Consider the following 23,008-nt stretch of genomic DNA (forward strand, 5'->3'; position numbering starts at 1 on the left):
TGACTTACAAAAGGGAATTTAGAATCTCTGCAAGGCCAGTAACCCAGAAGCAAGGGTCTCTCCAGGCAGCACCGAGAGAAGGGTCTGACACTAGAACACCCTCAGTAGTTGGTATATGACAGGTTAAATGATCCTGTTTAAAGAACACTATCTCCTTTTAGAACCAAGTTCAGAGAGATGGCCCTTGTTTTAGGGTATACTCCATATGGAAAAATGGTACAACAATACTATGCGTGTAAAATATATTTGTCTTCGAATCTTTTTGCTGGAAGCTTCCTCCCTACCTTCACGCTCCTGAAGTAGCTCCTAAAAGAACCCTAGTGAACACTCAAGTTGGAATAGCTGGTAAGGGACTGGAGGCTGCCAATGGTGACTTGGGCATATATGGAGAGGCACCCCCCTGCATTCTGTCATTTTCTCCATTCACTTCCACTGTTCCTCTTCTTCACTACCCCTTCTTCTTTAGTCTCCATGAGAATAAACTCGAAAACCACCTGCCAATCAGAACTCCCGTCCCCCACCCCCAATGACACATCTCACCATGCAAGCAGTGAATTTTTAAGTGAATGTGATACATTTATCTATTCTTACCACCAGTGCTAGTCTTGGTCTTTCCCTGCATGGCACTCCATTTGTGTTCTGTGGCACTCATCCAGCATTCAAGGACATGCCCAATCCCCCCAACCAAATGCCTCTGTAACCCTGGTACCAATCAACACATCTACTTTATAATCAGTGGATTTTTAAATTTTTTTTATTTTGGTTTATGACAAAAATAAAACATGTCCATGGTAGGGTTAATGTTTTTTGGCAGAATAAATCACCACAGAAGAAAGGTGTAGAGTCCCCAAAGCATTTAAGAAAAGCAAATTTTTTTAAATGGAAGATATTCTTAAACATGTATTAAATGAAGACAAATCAATAAAAATGGCAAAATGCTGTGCGGGAATCATTATAGAAAAGTGTGTGTTTATCCAGCATTGGAGGAGTGCTGTCAGCTGGTTCAAAACTTTTGGAACAGGAAGTATAAAAATCCTTTATTCTGAGATCTGAATGTTAAACCTGGCATGGGGCATCCTAATGCTGTTTCTCCACTCTCTATTCTAGAGTCACTGTTGTTATTCCAGTCCCCATCCTAATAAGGCCTCCTCATTTCACATCTGCTTTATAGAAACAGTCACCTCACTAGTCTTCTCGCCCATCCTTCACACACCTAATCAACCTTCCCCCCAAACCTTATTGTTATCAAGTATCTTTTTTTCAAAATATTCAGTGTATCCTCACCACACATTGTATAAATATACCACAGTACTTGATACATTGTCCCTTTCATGAGCATTAAAGTCATTTAAAATCTTCCACCATTATAAGCAATACTGTTCATAATGCCAATTTTCTAGCCTGGTATTTAAGGCCCTCCATACTCTGTCACCAGTAGTTTTCTTTATACCCCACCACACTCCATGTAAGTCCCCTACGTCCTCTGGGCTGATCCTCTGTTCGTGCCTCTGTTCCTTCTCCTCACCATCAAAGGATCCTGCCAAGGGTCAGCCCACACCCACTTCCTCCACACCACAGAGTGCAGATTGCACTTACTGCCTCAAAACTTTTTTCCACATCTCCTTGTTCCTGAAGTAGATTGAAGTGATCCGTGAGCAGAAACGATGTCTCAGAGTCTTGGTGGAAGGAAGGTCCCTGAAGCATCTAGCCCAGGTTCTCACAAGACTCAATAAACATCTACTGACTGCCATTTAGCCCAAAATGTGTTAAGTATTTCATAGCATATTTACAAATGTTTAAAACAACTCCCAACAGTAGGTTTCATTCAAATGAAAATGAGTTATTGTAAAAAAGAAAAAAAATAGTGCAAAGAGGTATTTTAAAAGAGTATAAAAGTCACCTAATCTCAGGTTCTCCAATTCTTTTTAAATGAAAGCATATTCATTACCAAATGGGTCACACATTGTAAAGTCACTCACACAGAAGTGGCTTACATCTTCCTCAGACACCATTTCTTCAAGGTGGGTGACAGAGGAGAGCAGAGAGGCCAGTGTGACGGTTGTCCTGTGCTTGGCAAAGACACATGTGTGCATGTGCACAGACTGGACTGACTGAGTTGCCACATCACAGACTAGCATCCCTCTGCCCCAGAAGGAGAAGCTCCAGAACAAGAATAACCACCTACCACCCTCTATCTGTAATTTAGGGAAACTGCTGCTGCCTTTCATCCCTGGCCCCTTGTAAGTACTGCTTACTACAAATGCTTGAGGAAGTAATAAAATGTAGTAAAGAAGAAAATAAAAACCACCATCCAGAGATAACCACTAAAATATTACAGAGAATTTTCCAAATACTACACATGCATGCACACACACACACAAGCACACACACCACATTTCGGTGCATGCCAGATATGCCATGTGAGAGGCTGCGTAGGTCAAGGTTACAGGGGTGGCCGCTGGAGTCTGATCTGGATTGAAAACTGGGCCCTTCCACTTAGAAGCTCTGTAACCTGAACAAAGTGCTATCTGCACAAATTCCCTCACCTGCAAAATTAGAATGATATTAATAGTATTGCATCACAGGGTCCCTATGGGCCTCAATGAAGTGATACGTAGAAAGTGTTTCCAACAGTATCACCACACACTGAAATTCTAACATAGAATTTCTAAAATGTTAGGGTGTACATATCATTTGGTGTTCCTATTATCAAACTGTTATCCAGAAATAACATAGCAAGTTTACGTTAATCAGTCATGTGTGGTAGTGGCCTCTATGCTCTGGATAGCATTTTAGTATTTCTTTTTCTGCTTTGCTGTTTGGGAAAAGAAACATCTTTATTTCACTTAACCTTGATTTTGATTACTAGTGAGGCTAAACTTTTATGATTATATTGGTCCTGTGTATATGTGTTTCTCCTTTTGGGAATGTTCTGTTCATGTTCCTAATTTTTTTGTTTGCTTGATTTTTTTCAGTTGAGTCGTAAAGAGGTTTTTCATGTTAATTGATAAGTGCTCCTTATATATCAACAATTTAATTTTTGTCACATTTTATTTTTTAAGCTTGCTTTATGGCTTACGGTTTCCATTTACTCATTGATTTGGCATGTATTTATTGAGTATCTGCTGTATGCCAGACACAGTTTTAGGTGCTGGGAATTCAGTAGGGACCAAAATCAACCAAAACCTCTATCCTTGGAGACCTTACATTTTAGTAGGAGTTTCCAGTTGAAAGTTTAATTTCAATGGACAGAACCGTCTGGTTCCTGGAATGCCTGTTTTATAGTCTGATAAGTACCTATGATTACTTACACATAATTGGCCTATTAAAACTACTGTACTCACATGAATATGGAGGGACAGAGTCTCCAGAACTCAGCCTAATAGAGAAATTTAACAATATTTCCAAACAAGTACGATTGAAAGGACACCCTTAGACTTTCATATTGGCTCCTGAGGCACCAAGAGCATACTTATGGTTATTTCCTTTTATTCCTTCCACAGAGGTGCCTCTAAAACTTTACAACCACTTGTACATCCCACAGTCTGGGGATGGAGAAAGGGAAGTGCAGTGGGGAGGTTAATAAGAATAAAGAAATTTGGGGTCCTTGCTTAGCCATCTCCAGCTGCTATAACAAAGTACCATGAACTGGGTGGCTTATAAACAACAGAATTTATTTGTCACCGTTTTGGAGGCTAGAAGCCCAAGACCAAGGTGCCAGTATAGTCTGGTTCTGGTGAGTCCCCTCTTCTGGGCTGCACACTGTGGACTTCACCTCACATGGTGAAGAGATGGAACAAACTCTCTGCAGTCTTCTTAACAGGGCACTAATCCCATTCACTAAGGCTCCACCCAAATACCTCCCAAAGGCCCACCTCCAAATACCATCAAATTGGAGATTAGATTTCAACATGTGAATTTCAGGGGGACACAAACATTCAGTCCATAACAGGTCCCATAAACAGAGGGGACTGTGCCAGAAAAGACTTTATGGAATGCTGATGCAACAAAGCCAATTTCACAAGCAATTCCTCTCTCTCAGAGGAGGCATAGAAGAGCCATGGAATCTGCAATTGAAACAAAATTGCCTCTTCAGCAAATTGTGTGCACATGTGACTCAAGGACCAGATGCATAACTGCCCTCCAAAGCTTCAGCATTTAGAGAGAGCTCCAAAAAGGGGGACAAAGGGAATCCTGAGTTGACTTGAGATTGTCCTTTTGGCAGCAGAATAGGGACTCAAAGTAGAAATTGAATGGAGTTATAGAAAAATAAAGTTGTTTCTTATACATCTGAAAGATCTCACTGTGTTTTTAAGAGGAATTACACACACACACACACACACAAGAGATCACCATTTAAACATCGAAAAAGAAATTCTCACAGTTCTTAAGAAACTGAAAAACGCAAATGAAAAGTTCCATTAAATTAGCATAATTTTAAGTTAACTTTTACAAATGCAGTTTGGAAAATATTATCCGTTCCAATATTCCCAAGGTGGAGGTCATTGATTCTTTCTTCAGAGTACCACTTACATAAATATCCCTATCGGGCTAGAATAAACATAACCTACTCCAAATGTTGCCCAGCACAGAGAAGCAAGTATCCCTTAAGACAACAGGATCTCTAGATGGTCCTCCTCAGAAGATCTCTCCCTTGCATCTCATATGCTCCACTCTGTGGGCCTCTTTGGTCCTCTTCCTCCACCCTTTATCAGGAGCTGGCCTCCATCACTTTCAGCTTCCTGTTCACTAAAGCAGAGTTGGCGCTGGCTAGAGGAAGGAATAGAGGAAGGGTCATAGAACCCACAGACCCCAGATGCAAAAGACATTCAGCAAAGATGTCCAGTGTAATTAATCCTTAGAGAAATGCAAATCAAAAGTACCAGATGGCCCTGGCCAGGTGGTTCAGTTGGTTGAAGTGAGGTTGCAGGTTCAATTCCCATTCCGGGCATGTATGGGAGGCAACCTATCAATGTTTCTCTCTCTCTCTCTCTCTCTCTCTCTCTCTCCCTTCCTCTCTCTAAAATCAATAAACATATCCTCAGGTGAGGATTTTTTTTTTTAAGTACAATGAGAAAACACTTCACACCCACCAGAATGGCTATTATTTATGGAGGGAGGAAGGGAGGGAGGGAGGAAGGAAAATAAATGTGTTGTCCAGGATGTGAAGAAAAGGAAAGCCTTGAACACTGTTGTTGAGAATGTGAAATGGTGTAGCTGCTGTGGAAAAATGATATGGTGGTTCCTCAAAAATTTAAAGTACAATTACCATATGTTGTATCATTTGTACTTCTGAGTATGTACCCAAGAGTTGAGAGCAAGACCTCAAAGAGTTATTTGCACACTCCTGTTCACTGCAGCATTTTGACACTAACCAAAGGCAGAAGCAACCCAAGTGTCCATGTACAGATAGATTAATGGGTAAACAAAATGTAGTCCATCCATACAATGGAATATGATTCAGCTTAAAAAGAAAGGAAATTTGGACACATGCTACAACATGGATGAACTTTGAGGACATTATGCCCAGTGAAGCAAAATAGTTACAAAAGGACAGATTTGGTATGATTCCACTTATATGAAGTACTTAGAGTGGTCCAATTCACAGAGACAGAAAGTAGAATGATGAGCACCAGGGTTTGGCGAGGGAAATGGGGAGCTGTTGTTTAAAAGGGACAGAATTTCAGTTTAGGAAGATGAAAAAGTTCTGGGGGTGGATGGTGATGGTTGCACATCAATGTGAATGTATTTAATACTCTGAAATGTGGGCTTTAAAAAACTGGATTAAAATGATGAGAAAAGGAACAGGGAGGAGGGGGCGTGGGCAAGGACTTCGGCAAGGAGGAGGGTCCCTCACGGGTGGAACTGAGTGGAGTCACAGTGTGGAGCGCAACCCCCTGTAGCAGCGGGAGGAGCCCTAGTGGCCCGCCTTCCAAAGGGAAACCTGCAGCCGGAAGTGGCCCCCGTCCTGGGGGCAGGCGCCGTGGGCGGCTCCAGTCCCAAAGGCACTAGCAACTTGGTGTCCGCAGCCAACCCGCAGCCTCTTGCCCCGCCCTCCGCACGCTCTTTCGCTCTTTCGCGGGCTGGCGAGGCAACACCCAGGGCGGCTAGAGAGGTGTGGCCACGGGAATCTGTACGCATTGCAGCAGAAGGTGGACAGCCACGTCTCTGTGGCGCAATCGGTTAGCGCGTTCGGCTGTTAACCGAAAGGTTGGTGGTTCGAGCCCACCCAGGGACGAGGTGTTGCTTTTCCTGGGACAGCGTTTTAACACCGCTACCAGGAGAATTTTGATCGAATTGGAGTAAGACGCTGCGGTGAAGACTGAGGGACTGCATCCATCTCTGCAGTGGTGGCGCTTGGCGCGTTTGTTCTATTCCTACAATGCATCCAGGGGAAATTAACACACAGACTTAGGAAACCTGTCCAAGGCTCTTCACCAACAGCAGTCACTGTAAAGGATACAAAGTCATTTGCCAGTTGACAAGTGAGTGAATAAATGCCACCGGCCTCTCTGAAAATCTGACACCACCAAAAGGAAATGTAGCTACTCAGTACCGACTCATCTCCAGCCAAGAGGAGGTTCCGAGAACCCTGATGGAAGCACAGGCACCCTAAGAAACCTTTGCTAAATTAAGCTTTGCTGCCACTTTTGTGCAACAGACATGAACCTATGCAAAGGCGTCAGTGTTTACTGCAGATTGTGGCAGAATTCTACAGGACACCAAACTCAGGCAAAAAGAGTACGGTTCCCCGTGGAAAGGTGTGCATGGCCTATTTTCAACTCTGGTCACTCAGAAGACACTTTTCAAGCACATGATCACATAAGAGTTTGCTACAGAGATGGAGAACCACATTATATTATGATAACGTGATAATATAATTCATTTCTGTGGAGACAGGTCATGTGGTGGTGCTGTGTCTCTGAGATGGACTTATCATGGATAGAATTTAGAGACCTAGAAGAAGGAAGACCTGTCTCACTAGGCTATCTCTTAGGGAGTAATTATCAAAGTCTGGCTGATAATTAGCCACTGCTGCCTAATTAGGAGCCCCTAAAGGAAGGAATACAATTGGTACTTATCATGAAATTCCAGGCAGAGCAACAGGTAGCCCCCCAAATGTTCTCAGGTAAGGGGACTTTCTGATGCTTTTCAAAATTCCAAACTTCCCACTGAAACTTAAGGATCGCTTACAGTGGAAACAGAAAAATGGGAGGAAAGTAGGTCATAAAATCATTTATACACTGTTTCAATCGAGTCTAACATTTCAAGATAAAGAAGGTGTAATATTTGCTACTACTGAAGTTATGGGGATTTGGGAAGCATGTCCTTCTAAGCTCCTTGAGAGAATAGACCATTTTCTGTTGTTAATAATCATTTTAGGTTCCAAAGGATTTCCTTCAGATACAGCTCAAATTCTTCAGTTTAGCTCACAGAGTGTTTCCTGACAGTGTTAGAGAAAACAGTTAAGAGGGAAGTATATTTGAAAGGAGCAATGAGGCTCCAGACTATGGTGGGTATCAAAAAGAAGGCATGGTTGTAATTCAAGAGAATTGGACAGGACCTAGGGACTGAAACAGAAGAGACTGTGAGGGCCACACCTACATTTCGAGCCTTGGTGACTCAGAAATTGGTGATAACATTGCTTGATGTTGGGAATTTGGAGGGGTGAGAAACCTTGGCAGAGTATCTTACTTGTGACTGATTCTACACAATGAAATTCATCTAGAACCTAGTCCTGAGGGGGAAAAAAACCTTCATAAAATTTAACTCCATTTTAAGGTAAATTTATTTAAGATAAACTTCCTAAGAGACAACTTATAGGGTTCATGGAGCCCCGTGAAAACCTGAATGAGAAGCTAAGGACCCCTTCCCCAGAAGGCACATTTTCACAGACAATACTTTATTTACAGTGTCCAAGGGAGCCATAGACTGTCTGGAACAGAATTCTGGGCCCCCAGATTCTGAAGACCCAGCTTTGTATTTTATTTATTCAGTTTGTCTTCCAACTACTGATAAAGGTCATAAAGTGTGTGAAATCCAAAATGTTTAGCTATGGAAAAATTACTAAACTGAAGATTTAAGGTAATGCTATTGACAAGTCACAAAGAGAAACAAATTAAGCAATTAAGTAGATACAATACAGAACCTGAGACAAAAAAAAAAGTTTCTTGAGGTTTAAACACTTAATGCTTGTCACAGTCTGGAATGACTGGATGCGAAGGGCTTTAATATACCAATCTATTCAGGGTCACTGCCAGAAGGATTTACAGCCCTGGCAGATATCAATTGGTATTTCTTTCCTTACGAGTTACCTAATGGCACCCAGCGAACTGTCACGTTTTAGTTAGCCTGTCGGGAATTGAGCTGTTTTTCATTACTCTTTTTTTAAGCAAACAAAACAACACAGATTATTGTCTCACAAAGATGACTCCAACTGTGGTAGGCAGTTAGAAAGACAGGAGCAGAGCAAGGACGATGGGCCAGGCACAGAAGGTCATGTGCAAAACTGGGAAAACCAAGATCCCTGGGTAAGCTTTCCTCTCCTAGCATATCACTGGTCACAAAGTTTAGACATCCCTGACCGTTCCTCCCTAGAGATAACAGCTAGGCCTCAGCTGTATTTCAGCTCTAGGCCCAGAAAAGCAGCAACTAGGTGGGTGATGTCAGGACCAGCTGCACTGACTAATCAGCGGAGATCACGACCCTGAAAGGACACACCTGGAAAGCTGATAATATTCTATTTAAATTCTCCTGACATTGCCCCTAAGATCTCCACCCTTGAAAACTTTTAGGACTCAGCACGCCCTCCTTCCTCCCTCCAGGGAGCTTGCTCGTTTCTTGACTCCCAACCCCCACCCTGAAAGTTACCATTACCTTCCCCGCTCCTAAGCTCCAAAGGCCCTTATTTGCCTCTGTAACTTGTTTCCTGAGCCCATTCCTTCTGCCACTCCTACCTCTGTGACTTTCCAAATAATCTTTCTCATAGCTCGAGTCTTGATTCTGAATTCCTTCCTAGCCAGAACTCCCGTACCAAGGTTGCTGAACCAAGGTCCAGTGTGACCCCACCGGTGAAACACCTGGTACAGCACTCCCTGCCTCCAACAAAACTAGTTTTTCCCAAATGAGTAAATCAAATACACACTTTAAAATAAGGAATTCCCCAACTACTGTAGTAGCAAACTGAGAAGTAGATTATCATACATTATCCCATGTATGTCTGAGCATAGTGATACTTTATTTATACTTAATCACACAATGTATTCACTTATACTAGAATACAGGCTGGTCTGATCATTGCCATTCACTTAGAGTACTTATTATTTAAGTGCTACATAGGAGAAAACCAACAATGGATGAGACTCAATATAGAATTTCTCCATTAATTACTAAGTATGTGGATTCTTTACAGTAACTACAAGTACCATGACTAGGGGAACTCAGCTTACAACGGCAAACATTTTGCCATCTGCTGAAACGGACTCTTTTATGGTGCCTTAGGGCTGGGCGAGCATCACCTATCGGGTGGGTTGTGGAGACACTTGAGCCTCCTAGCTAGCACACTTCGGTAAACTTTGCCTCCAAGCCCTGGGACAGTTATAATAAAGAGAAAGCTGGCAAGAAGGGTGCTTTCCCAAGATATTAAGCACCTGCAGTAATGGAACAAAATGCATTTTCATTGAGTCATTTGCAGTATTTCACAGGAGTTCTTGTTCTCCTCTTGACCTCTTGCTTCTGTGGTTATATTTAATCTGATTTTTAACAAGATTTTATTTATTTTTAGACAGAGGGGAAGAAAAGGAGAGAGGTAGAGAAGCATCAATGTGTGGTTGTCTCTCAAATGCTCCCTACTGGGGTCCCGGCCCACAATCCAGGCATGTGCTCTTGACTGGGGAATTGAACTGGCGACCCTTTTGTTCCCAGGCCAGTGCTCAATCCACTGAGCCACACTAGCCAGGGCTAATCTAACTGTTTTAAACTTCTCCAGGACCAGATTTGTCATCTCTTTAGCCCTTTTGCTATTTTGCAGAAGTTAATCAGCACCTTTTCATGGATCTGATTTACTAAGAAGCATCCTGGTGTGCCTTACAGCCCTACTTTCCTGTTCTGTAGCTTTCCGAAGGGACACCAGTGGGGAACAGGGGTGTGGAGCTCCTGGTGGTGAAAAGGGGGCAAGGGCCAGAAAGACAGTCACAGATAAGCTCACTGAACAGTCTGTGGCTGGGTACCCATAGGAGTTGGCTATGGAAACTGCTCAGTATGAAATCATTAGCTTAATGTCACTTCTTTGGGATGTTTCTCTATCCACCAGACTGATTTCCACTTTTGTTCTCCAAACTCTAATATTGGAGAAGCCAGTCCATTTTGTGTTGTTTGCATTTGCAGTACACAACAAAACTAAGTTAACAAACATAATGCAGTAATCATTTTGCAATATATGCAAATCAAACAATTATTGAGGACACATTAAACTATGTAGAATGTATGTCAGTTATATCTAAATAAAAGTGGAAGGCAAAACAAACAAAACTCTAATAAATTGTATCTTTCACTTTTCATACACTTTCTCTCACTTGCGGAGGACATTATTGTGATAATGTTAACTGAAAGAAAAATTAGCTAAAATTTAATACACTTTCCTCCTAGCCTTTTTTTTTCTTCTGGAAAATTGGTATTTACGCTGTTTAGTTGGTCACTATTGTTTATTCTATAATTGGTCACTAAATTTTTTTCCCACATAACCTCAACCTACAACAGGAATTGAATATTTGTTAATAAATTTAACATGAAAAATATGTGAATGGTATATTTTCAATGGTTAAAGAACAGTGAGTTGATTCAATAAATGGCATTTGAACAAACTTACTAATGGGGAAAAAAGAAACCTCAATGGAACACATCAAAATATATTCCAAAAGAATCAAAGACTTTTGACCAAAAAAAGGGTGGGGGAGGGGATAGGGAAAGAAACCTAGCTTTATTAGAAGATATATTTACACATTTTTGGGGTAGAATGACCTTGCTAAAACATAATACCAAAGGGAAAGAGAAAATAATGTAAAATTTCAGTCAAATCATAAAAATGATTAAATGGAAACCCAATTGCCACATGACAAAGAAAGGTTTAATACTCTTATACTTAAAGAGTGGATATAAATTAGTAAGACTCCAATTCAGCCACTGATGGTCTGAAGAGCAGCCTACAGGGCTCCCCCTGGTCCCTGTTCAGAGCTCTAGTTCTGCCCCCATCCCCAGTGGGTGCTATATTAGAACTGCTGAGCCGCCCAATCTCCTCTTCCCAAGATCCCATCCTAACCTGTGTTCTTGTGTATTTCTGTCATCCTATGAACTCTAAACCTCCTTAAACTCTAGATCTGATCTCTGCCACTCCTATCCAACACTTTTGTCCTCCACAGTGCCCTCCAGCATATATGACAGGACCTCCCATATCCTCTTCTGTGAAAACGGTGTCTTGCCTGCCCTTTCAGAGTGACGTTTGAGTATCCCCTGAAGAAACAGCTTCCCATTCAGTCCTGCCTTCCTGGTTCCCTGTTGCTATTTCAACCATTCCCCCATCTTTCTTACAACCCTCCAGTGCCTCTGTGGAGAGCAGGGCCAATAAAATGTCATTGATAAAAATGATCAAGATAGCATAAAGTATATAAAACAAAGTGGAGTCACTTATGTCAACTCAAATGGCTGTCAGTCAGCCATGACACTTTGGTTCAAGAGGAAAATTACTTAAGTCAGAGTAAACACATCTGGCAAAGAGACACACTTAAGATATCTGCACACATGTAGCCGTGACTGCAGAGAAGGACCACCCACAGTTAGGCTCCTGGGGAAATTCCACACTTGGCATCAGGGGTGCCAGGGCATTTATCGAAAAGACCCAGAAGAGTGGAGCATCCCACTTTCAAGGCAGAACTGAGGCAGGTTCCAGACCACCACTGAGACAGCCCAGATCCACACTCCAGAGTGCTGCTCCTCACCACGCTGATGAACCTTGGCATTGGCTGCCGGAGGCTCTGCCCTGCTGGACAGAGGACTTCACCTGCCCTGATGCCCACCTGGCTCTGGAGATCCTTCCTTACAAAACACTAACAACTCTCTTGCCCACTGTGCTGTCTTTCTGACCTGTAGGCTGAGACTCCGGGACTTGGGCTCATCATCCCCCATTGATTGCTGTGTGTGTATTACATTTCTCTTAGATCATTAGAGTGTGAGTAGGATATTAATGTTTGTCTCCTCTGCAAGTAAGAGAAAGTGTAAGAGAATGTTCTACTTTGAGTGAACCTGCATTCAATAAAAGCTGAGTGAACAGCATAGTTATTGTGTGTGATTCTTGTCTATTCCTTGGTGCCAGGCTGCTCAGCAGGCAGCTATCTGAGCAGTTGCCTGGCTGACTTACAGGAAAGACTATATCACGAACATATGCTTGTGACAGACTTTGAGGCACAAACCATTAGACTGAACCGTCCATACTGTTCCTTTTGCTGTCATCTGGCATTTTCATGGTATTCTGTCTTTCCTTGAGGATTTTAGCTCCTGGATTACTGCGTATTTCCCACCAGGACTCCCCTTTACCATTTAGATGACTTCACCTCCTGCAAAGTCTACCCATACTGAATCCTGGTCTCTTGGTTCCTTTATCTTCTTACTTTTCATGGACTTCTCCCTTAAACTTGGCCACACACTTTCCTTGTCGTACTTCATACCTTGTTGTCACTAATAACTGAACTGTGTCCAAAAGCACGATTTCAAGCACACCCCTTTCAAACCAGCTTCCTTTGTCCACTCATCCCACTCCAGCAGTCTTTGAACCTACCTCCAATTCACTGAGATCTGCCACCACTTTTAAAGGACCATCACCTGCCTGATGTCTCTACTTTCTTCCTTATCCATAGCTATAATAATCTTCCTTGCCTAAAACCTTAATTCCTTTTCTCATTCTGTCCCATTTGTCTGACAATACCTCTAATTTTGGCTGAACACAACTTTCCACCTTTTCCCTCTGTCCTGCACCTGAGCAGCAAATGCGATTGGAGAAAAATAAACAACTATCTTAGGTGATCTTAATTAAACTTATGACCTTAAACCTCTGGTGGGCTCTCAGGACTGCCTGGCAAGCTTAGTGCATGTTCCTATTGGGTTAGCTCATAAAACTACTAATTCAAACCTCTCTTCCCCAGTCTTTAACTCCTCCTCCCCTCACACCCTCAGCTGATAATTCCACTATATCCCTGAGAAAATAATCACAAGACCTTTCTCAATCTCTAATCATCAAATCTCCTAACGTCTGTACTTAGATACTTTGTCTTTCCTGGTATTACAGTGGGTAAACTCTTCAAGCTCTTAGGGTCACACTCTCCTCCTCTTATATGAGAGGGGACCCCCCCAAAAAAGAAACCCACCAGAATTATCTTCCAGAGGGCAGGACCCTTTTAGTATTGGCTTGCCCTGCAAGGTGAGTGTTCTAAGAACTCATCCATATCAGTATACTAGCTGGTGTTGTTGTGAGAGGCTGCGTTTGGCTTCAGTGAATTTTTTTTGAAGACTCTTCAATGCATTTGCCCATTTTACAATGGGTGATATACAAGCACACCAGCCCACACTTTTCTGAGTGTTCAGCAGTTTTTGACAAAAAAATGGCAATGACCCCCATGTCCCACCCTCCCTATTCACCTGATCTCACCCCAAGTGACTTTTTGTTTGTTACCTTGATGAAAACAAATCATTAAAGGGAAATGTTTTGCCGATGTGGAAGAGGTGAAACAAAAACTAGCAGAATCACTAAAAGGCATCAAAATCAATGAGTACAAAAACTGTTTTGAGCAGTGGAAAAAATGTCTCGATAAGTGTATTGCATCAACTGGACAGTACTTTGAAGGTGACTGAAGTTTAAACTTCAAAACTTCGTGTAAGAATAAATACACAATTTTTAATAAATAAATTGTTTCTCTTTGCTCCCCTCCCCCCCAAAAAAATATACTGGACCCCATCCTTGGAGAAATTTGCTCCCACTCCTGTCCCTTCTCTCATCTACATTACTTCATTTCTCCACAGAACATTCAGTTTCCACACATAAACACACTGTGACATTGCCTACCTTAAAAATGTTAACAAAAACCTTGACCTCCCATTCCCTCACCAGTCACCGGATAATTTGAAAGAATGAGTCCTTATCTGCACTTTCTCACCACCTTTCACTCTTGAACTCACTCACTTGTCCTTACAGCTCCATTGAACTGTCCTTGCTAAGTTACCAAGGGCTCCTGTTAGCAAAGCCAATGGCCATACTAGTCAATGGTCACTTCCTAGTTCTCATATTACTCTCACAGCAACATCTGACAGATCAGCATCAGTTACTCCTTAAAAAATAAACAAACATATCTTACTTACTTTGATTTTCTAGACATCCCACTCACCTGGTTTTCCTCCTACTGCCTCTGTTGTTCTCCAAAGCTGTCTTAATCCCTAAATCACCCAACTCTATATCAGAGCATTAAATATGACCCACACATTTTTCATTCCTAAATGAGAACCTCTGGTGTCTGCCCCTCTCCTGGGCTCCAGCATTGCAGCTTCATTTTCCTATGCAATTATCTCCACTTGGAAGTCTAATAGGAATCACACACTCTAACATATGAGGTCTGTCCAGAAAGTATCCAGCCATGTACTATGAAAGAGACACTTATCAAGAAACCCTGTACACAGGACAATGATGCCTCAGTCCCCTTGAAAGTAGGCGCCTTGTGACTTCATAGAGTTCTCCCAGCATCTCTTCCACTGTTCAAAACACTGCAAAAATCTTTGCTGGAATCGCCATCAGCTGCCCCATCGTATTTTCCTGAATCTAATCAACAGTCTGAAATCTCTTTGCTTTCAAAGGTGATTTTAGTTTTGGGAAAAGCTAGAAGTTGCAGGATACCAAATCTGGGCTGTAGAGGGGCTGAGCCACCTGGGTGATTTGATGTTTTGCCAAAAAACTCTGCATGAGACCTGATGCATGAAAGGGCATGTTGTCATGATGAAGTTGCCCATCACCAGTTGCCCATAGCTGCAGCCTTCTGAATCGCCCGAATAGTTTCTGCAGAGGAATGTTCAAGGTTAACACAAAATCTGATGCAGATTTCGTTGCTCTACTCACTCAAGTCATTTTGAATGTGATGGCCACACAGTACACATGCTCACTCAATGGCATCTACTGCCCCTACTGACGACTAGTATAATGAAGTCGTCATTGTTCACGCACGTGCATTCCAGTCCACTTCCCTTGACTGTCAAGTTAGATTGGTGTTACACAATCTGTTCTTGTTATATTAACAATGGTTGGCCTTTTTTTCCAGACAGACCTTGTATTGAATTGGCAAAAAGTCCATTATGTTTATTCCGTGCAATGGCTCTAGTAGTGCTTAGTGGTCTTAAACTTCATTCAAAACTATTTTGTTAGATTGTATTGTGACAGCTGTCACATCAGCATGCATTTTTTTTTAAGTTATCAAAACTGGTAAAATTTTGTGCAGCCATTTTAATATTCAAGATGGAAGAATATATGCAACATTTTTAGCATATTATGCTTTATTATTTCAAGAAAGGTAAAAATGCAACTGAAATGCAAAAAAAATATTTGTGCAGTGTGTGGAGAAGGTGCTGTGACTGATCCAATGTGTCAAAAGTGGTTTGCAAAGATTCTTGGTACTATTGAGATTTTGGCCAAATTCTTTGCTATGGGGTTGTTTTAAGCATTGGAAGATGTTTAGCAGAACCCGTGGCCTCTACCCACTAGAAGCCAGTAATGGGGAATAGCTGACATACTCAAACTATACAAATCAATAAAGTTATTGGTGAAAATGAAAAATGTCTTTTATTTTATGGAAAAAACTAAATGGACGTTTTGGCAAACCCAATACATAATTGAATTCATTAATTTTTTTCTTTCCCAAGTCCCAGGAAATAGCACAACCCATTAGGTCAGACAACAAAACCAGACTGATCTTTGACTGCTCTTTACCATATATCCAACCCATCCACATCCTATTGTCTCTTTGAAATGCAAATGAAAAGTAATCCAACTACTTTACAACCTCCACAGCTATCACCCCTGAACTCTAAGAAGACTATAATAGACCAGGGCTTCTACTTCATAGTCACTTCCCACACTTCAGCAATCCAGTGGTTTTCCATTATTCTCATGTGTAGACAAGGGCCTCACTATGGCTCACAAAGCCGTACAAGACCTGGCCTCTGCCAATCTCTTTAACCTCATGTTCTAACTCTCCTTCCCTTGCTCACACTGCTCAACCACTGGCCTCTTCCCTGTCCTCAATCATGCTAAGTACCCTCACTCCTCAGGAACTTTTTTTCTTCCCTTCATCCAGTCACATTGCCAACTCCCTAACTTCACTGAAGACCCTGCTCAAAGTCCCCATCTCCGAGAATTCTACCATTCACTCATCCACTTTTCTCCTCCATAGCACTAAGGCTATGTGATGTCATAAATTCAACCCTCATTATTCCTAGATTTTATATTTGTGAATTTGCCTACTTTCTAAACTTTATTTGTAACCCTAAATATTTGCAATCAGTCAATCAATCAATCAATCAATGCTTTTGTGGTAATTTATGGACATGCACAGAGCAGTGAAAAATTTGAGTTACCTAAAACACACACTCCCAGCTGAGGTCTAACAAGTCAACACTGCGTTTGTTTCAGCTCTTCCACTTTTTTTTACAGTGTATTTAGTGTCACATTTTCCACTTTTTGTTGCCGATTTCGCTGTTTAAAATGGCCCTCAAGTGTAGTGCTACAGTGCTGTCTAGTATTCCTAAGTGAAAGAAAGGTATGACATGCCTGGAGAAAATATAGAAAAAACGTTAGACAAGCTTCATGCTATTGGCTTTGTGTTCAATGTTAATGAACCAACAACACATACTTTAATCCCAACCCCCACCCCCACCCCATATCTGTGGTTATACTTTCTGCGGGTTGTTATCCATGGTCCAAAAATATTAAATAGAAAATTCCAGAAATAAACAGTTTATGAGTTTTAAATTTTGTGCTGAGTAGCTTGATGAAATCTTGTGCCATCCCACTCCACCTTGGTCAGGATATAAACCCTCCCTTTGTCCAGCGTCTTCCCACCCATCAGTCACTTAGTAGCTATCTATCAGATCATTCTGTGTTGGTATTGCAGTGTATGTGTTCAAGGAAACTTTGTTTTACATAATTATGGCCCCAAAGTGCAAGAGCAGTGATACTGCAATTCAGAAATACCAAAGAGAAGCCATAAATTTTGTCATAGGTATGTTTGTATGTATACGGAGAAAAAAAATCTGAATAGGGGTTGGTATTGTCCGCAGCTTTTGGCATCCACTGCAGGTCTTCAAATGTATCCCCTGCAGATAAGGGGGGGAACCACTGGATTCCGTACAGTGTCATTAAACAGCTATAGACAAATAACAATGTTCTTTGTTGACTGGTTGACAAAAATGTGACCAGAGGCTCACAGGAACCTAACCTTATACTTCCCTTGGGAGCAGTGGTTCAGTATTTGTAAATTCAGCATTCACAGTGACTTTAACAGAACTACCACAAATGACAAGAATTGACTGTAGTTATCTCCTATTACCACCTAACATTATAAAACTCCTTGTTTAGAAGATAAACTAAATGGCAAAAAAGTTTTTTCTTTTCTTTTTTTTTTTACTGTGGTATCTCTGGGGTTTACAAGTTTACAACAGTTCACTGGCACTTAGCAGAAATCTAGAAATTCTTGACTGAATAGTAACAAGAAAAGAATGGATAAGCTCTTCCTCAGAGAAGCTCGACTGGCTAATAAAATTATAGAAAATATCCAATCTCACTAGTAATCATGGAAATGTAAACAAAAACAGGGGTTTTCCCCTGTCAATGCTACTACCTAGGGTTGGTGAGGGTTCTGGAACATTTTGTTCTTGACACCGCCATTGTAGAAATACTACCTAAAACATAGCTTTCCTAAGACAAAACAAATGTTAAACTAAGACTTAACAAGCATTCAACAACTCTCAAGCAGAACCAAAGGTAAAACCTTCAGTAACATAGTTTTAAAACAAAGTTTTAAAGTCAATCATGCAATTATTAAAAGGATTTTTATTATTATTTTTAAATCCTTGCCTGAGCATATATTTATTGATTTTAGAGAGAGAGAAACATCAATGTGAGAGAGAGGCATTAATGGGCTGCCTTCCATATGCACCCATACACACCCGTAATGGGGGACCGAACCTGCAACTTAGGTATGTGCCTGACCAGGTATTGAACCTGCGACCTTATGGTGCATGGGACAATGCTCCAACCAATCAAGGCACTTAAAAGGACATGTCCTTTGACCCAGCAATTGCACTCCCCATAAATAAGACCTGAATCCATGCAAAATTTATCAACAAGGATAATCCCTGTAGGGCAATTAATAACAAAACATCACAAAGCACCTCAACACCTAAAGATTGGTGAGACAATGGTAATCCACACAATGTTGTCAAAAACTGTGATGGAGGACTTTCAGACACATGGAGGCGTAGGTGGATATACTGCTCCTCCTTGCACAACCAAAAGAAGGACAACAAATTTAAAAACAAAAACCAACCAGAACTGACAGAAAATTGAACTGTATGGAAGTCCGACAACCAAAGAGTCAAAGAAGAAACATTCATCCAGACCAGTAAGAGGGGTGGAGATGGGCAGCTGGGCAGAGAGGACTAACTGCAAGGCAATGGCTGGAGGACTGGGGCAGGCAAGGCAGCAGCTGGCGGAGCAGGCGGTCCCACATATGTATGCAGATAAACTGGGAGGAACAACTGGGGAGCAAGACAGACCGTGTAACCTAGAGTTCCAATGAGGGGAAATAAAGCTACAAAACCTCTGACTGAAAATACCTGTGGAGGTTGAGGCAGCGGGAGAAACTCCCAGCCTCACAGGAGAGTTTGTTGGAGAGACTCACAGGGTCCCAGAACATACACAAAACCACCCACCCAGGAATCAGCACTGAAGGGCCCAATTTGCTTGTGGGCAGAGTAGGAAGTGACTGAAAGTCAGCAGAGACCAGAAAAAGCAGCATTGTTCCCTCTCAGACCCCTCCCCTACATACAGTGCCACAAAGCAGCAACCTGGGTTGCTCTGCCCTGGCTAATACCTAAGGCTCTACCCTTTATTATGTAACAGGTGCACCGAAGCAAAAAAATGGCCCAAATGAAAGAACAGATCAAAGCTCCAGAAAAAATACAACAAAGTGACAAACAGACAGCCAACCTATCAGATGCACAGTTTGAAACACTGGTAATCAGGATGCTCACAGAAATGGTTGAGTGTGGTCGCAAATTAGAGGGAAAAGTGAAGGCTATGAAAAGTGAGATAAATATAATGTACAGGGAACCAACAGTGATAGGAAGGAAACCAGGACTCAAATCAACGGTTTCGACCAGAAGGAAGAAACAAACATTCAACCAGAACAGAATGAAGAAAGAAGAATTCAAAAAAATGAAGAAAGGCTTAGAAACCTCCAGGACAACTTTAAATGTTCCAACATCCAAATCATAGGGGTGCCAGAAAGAGAAGAGGAAGAGCAAGAAATTGAAAACTTATTTGAAAATATAATGAAGGAGAATTTCCCCAATCTGACAAAGGAAATGAACTTCCAGGAAGTCCAGGAAGCTCACAATCCCAAACAAGTTGGACCCAAGGAAGTACACACCAACACTCATCCTAATTACATTACCTAAGATTAAAGATGAGGAGGGAATCTTAAAAGCAGCAAGAGAAAAGGAGACAGTTACCTACAAAGGAGTGTGCAAAAGACTATTAGCTGATTTCTCAAAAGAACCTTACAGGCAAGAAGGGGCTGGAAAGAATTATTCAAAGTCATGAAAGGCAAGCACCTTCATCCAAAATCACTCTACCCAGCAAAGCTATCATTTAGAATGGAAGGGCAGATAAAGTGCTTCCTAGCTAAAGTCAAGTTAAAGGAGTTTATCATCACCCAGCCCTTATTATATGAAATGTTAAAGGGACTTATCTAAGAAAAAGAAGATAAAAAATATGAACAGTAAAATGACAACAAACTCACAACTATGAATGACCGAAACTAAAAAAACAAAAAAGAACTAAATAAACAACTGGAACAGGAACAGAACCAGAGAAATCCAGATCACATGGAGGGTTATCAGTGGAAAGGGGAAGAGTGGAGAATGGGGAAAAAGATACAGGGAATAAGAAGCATAAATGGTAGGTACAAAACAGACAGGGGGACGTTAAGAAAGTATGGAAAATGGAGAAGCCAAAGAACATGTATGACCCATGGACATGAACTAAGGGGGTCGGATGCAGGTGGGAGGGGGTGTGCAGCGTGGAAAGGAATAAAGGGGGGGAACTGGGGCAAATGTAATAGCATAATCAATAAAATATATTAAAAAAATTTTAAACTGATGGAAAAAAGGTTCCCTAAACATTAAGTAAAACCAGATCATACAAAATAGGCACAGTAGAATCCCACTTTTATTTCTTACCATCCATATGTATAAAATATGAAAATGTTTGCAGTAGTTATTACTACTAAGTGTGAAGATGGATGGTCTAAAATCTTGGTGTTTCTTTGTATTTTCACTTCTTCCTTACAATAAACATGTATTACTTTTGTAATAAAAAAAGGGGGATGGAGATTTGGTAGTAACTTAGACAAATAAATGATAAAATACTGAATCCCTGGCAAAGCATTCTACCCCAAGACTGCCACCCTTAAACCTTAGTAACTACTGCTATCAAGTCACTACAGCAGGGATGCTGCCGGGCATCCTAACTTTAAATGAAGCTTGAGGGAAAACCTGTATTGGCAAGTTCAGCACTTTCATCTGCTGTAGTAACCATGCTTTGCAATCCCAGCTCTACAACTTTTTGTGTTAAATGTGATAAAATTATCTTGCTCATAGGAATGTCAAGGTTTAAATGAATGAATGTTTCATAAATAACACTTGACACATAGCAAGGTTTGTAAGCAATGGTTATTATTTTCTCCCAAATAATATTCTGCCCCCACTTTGGTTACAGAAATGAACACTTGGGGAAAAAGATGATATTTATGATAATGTAAACTCTTTGCCCATCAATGCAAAAATAGATTACTTTTCCTGTTACAAGTCATTTATTAATCACTACCATTACTTAAATTTCTAGTACCAAGGTTTCCTGCCACCCTCTATATGAACAGAAAAAGGAGACCAACTCTATGGGAGAATTTTACATTCTACTCTACCCCAGAACCATTAGCAAAAACAGTCACACACTTATATATTATATACAGTGACTTAAGTTTGTATAAACTATAGGGAACCTATCCGCGTGGATTGGCAAATGTAGCCCAGCCGTATTGGAAAGCCCATAGGCACGTGGCAGCACACAGGACGCCAAACCCACAGATCAGCTCTCCCGTGGGAAACCAGGCCTGCATTGTACCTAGGCTGCTTTGAGACTTGCTCTTGCTAAAACTCCCTCACCCTGAGTTGAAGCAGCAAATGCTTACTGCGCATCTTGAAAGTAACTTCCTGAAGTCTGTGCTAATTCTCCCAAGGCCTGAAGTGTAACCAGACCAATTACTCTTATCGTTTCCTTGCCTTTGCAACATTTTTTCCTTGTTAGTCTGTAGGAAGTAACCAGTAACATCCTTTCCTTTATTATCTGTAAAAAGTAATTACCTAAAGCAAACCCGAGCATAATGAATGAGAACCTTCTTTGATGTATGTCATTAGAAAGCCAATAAAAGCCTGTCCAGGCAAGGGTTGAGGCACTCTCTCCTTGAGAGAGTGGCCGTGCCATCCCTTTTTCTCCACAGGACTTCAGTAGCCTGTGTGAATTTGTCTCGTCTCATCCACAACACCTCGGACACTGCTGGCCGGAGTCCGCATCATCTGGTGCCTGGAACAGGGACCCAGAGCTGCGAACTGTTGTTGTGAATAACACACTAACTTGGTTGGAGTGTGTGCATCAGTTCAGATAAGGGCAGAGCACACCGAGTGCTTCTCAGTAAGGTGGTAGGGTGTGTTGGATTTCAGAGGAAAAAGGATTTCTTCCAAGGTTGCCCTTTCTTGCGACCGCTTTGCAACTGTACCTTCTTGAGTAAACAGGAGCCTTGCTCCCTCTCCCAAGTATTTGTCACAATCTCTCGGGCATGGGTAGAGCAATTAAGAGCCGCAAGGGCACTCCCCGCTGGAAGACAACTTGAAAGGATAAGCTGGAACATGGACCGGGACAGAACACTAGGTTTCCCACCAGCCATAAGCAAAAGTCTACCCAATTAGCGGCACACTGTAAAAACACTCACAAGCCCATCCCCTTGGCACAACCCCCAACTAGGGCTAGGCTTGGGAAAGAGAGCAAAGACTTTCCCTTTAATCAGCTTTAAAAACAGCAACTATTTACAGGGCTATTTACAAGCATATCAGCAAAAGGGATTGTTTCTTTCAAGCTGCCTCTTGCAGTCCTTTCGTTTTTGCCTTTCCCCTCCATCTGCCTGCATAAAGAAAAGCAGATAGTGAATGAGTGTTTTGGTTTCGACTGGCCCCCGAAGATTGCTTTCCAGAAGAATTTAGCGTTACTTACTGGTTTTGTTTGAGAGCTCCGAAGATAAAAGGCACTTCCTCCCCTCTGCTCCAGAAATCGTGTGTTCCTACGTGAGCTGGAACCTCACGAGGGTGCCTGGGATCAATTCCTGAGACGTGCAGGGGCCTTATAGAGACCTCCAAAACAATTTAATATAACTTCTGGCTCATCCGGGAAAGCGCGATATAAAGGTCGGTCACCTAGCACCTTCAGCTGCACACCCCTCGCAGTCCTAAACATTTGGGGGAGGACCCAAGACCCATAAACAGGGTTAGGGTACCTGGAATTTCGAGTACCCCCTCCCTGTCTTCCACCAGCACATTTTGACCCACTACGCTCTTTTCACTATCGAGAAGTAGGATTTAAAGGTGCAGG

The 23,008-nt window shown here is 41.7% G+C and overlaps 1 protein-coding gene and 1 non-coding gene across 4 annotated transcripts in view; one reads left to right on the forward strand and one right to left on the reverse strand.

Moving 5' to 3' along the window:
• ALOX5AP (arachidonate 5-lipoxygenase activating protein) overlaps positions 1-22,968 on the reverse strand; it is an 89,978-nt gene extending 67,010 nt beyond the window's left edge. For all 3 annotated transcript variants that reach the window (XM_045188136.3, XM_045188135.2, XM_024580845.3), the window contains exon 1: positions 22,634-22,968. The gene's annotated coding sequence lies outside the window, so the exon portion shown is untranslated. The remainder of the gene's footprint in view (positions 1-22,633) is intronic.
• On the forward strand, positions 6,165-6,238 carry TRNAN-GUU (transfer RNA asparagine (anticodon GUU)). Its single transcript has one exon. It is a non-coding gene; the product is annotated as a tRNA-Asn (tRNA).
• Positions 22,969-23,008: the final 40 nt, after the last annotated feature.

This window comes from Desmodus rotundus, chromosome 3 (assembly GCF_022682495.2).
Source record: "Desmodus rotundus isolate HL8 chromosome 3, HLdesRot8A.1, whole genome shotgun sequence".
Lineage (NCBI taxonomy): Eukaryota > Metazoa > Chordata > Mammalia > Chiroptera > Phyllostomidae > Desmodus > Desmodus rotundus.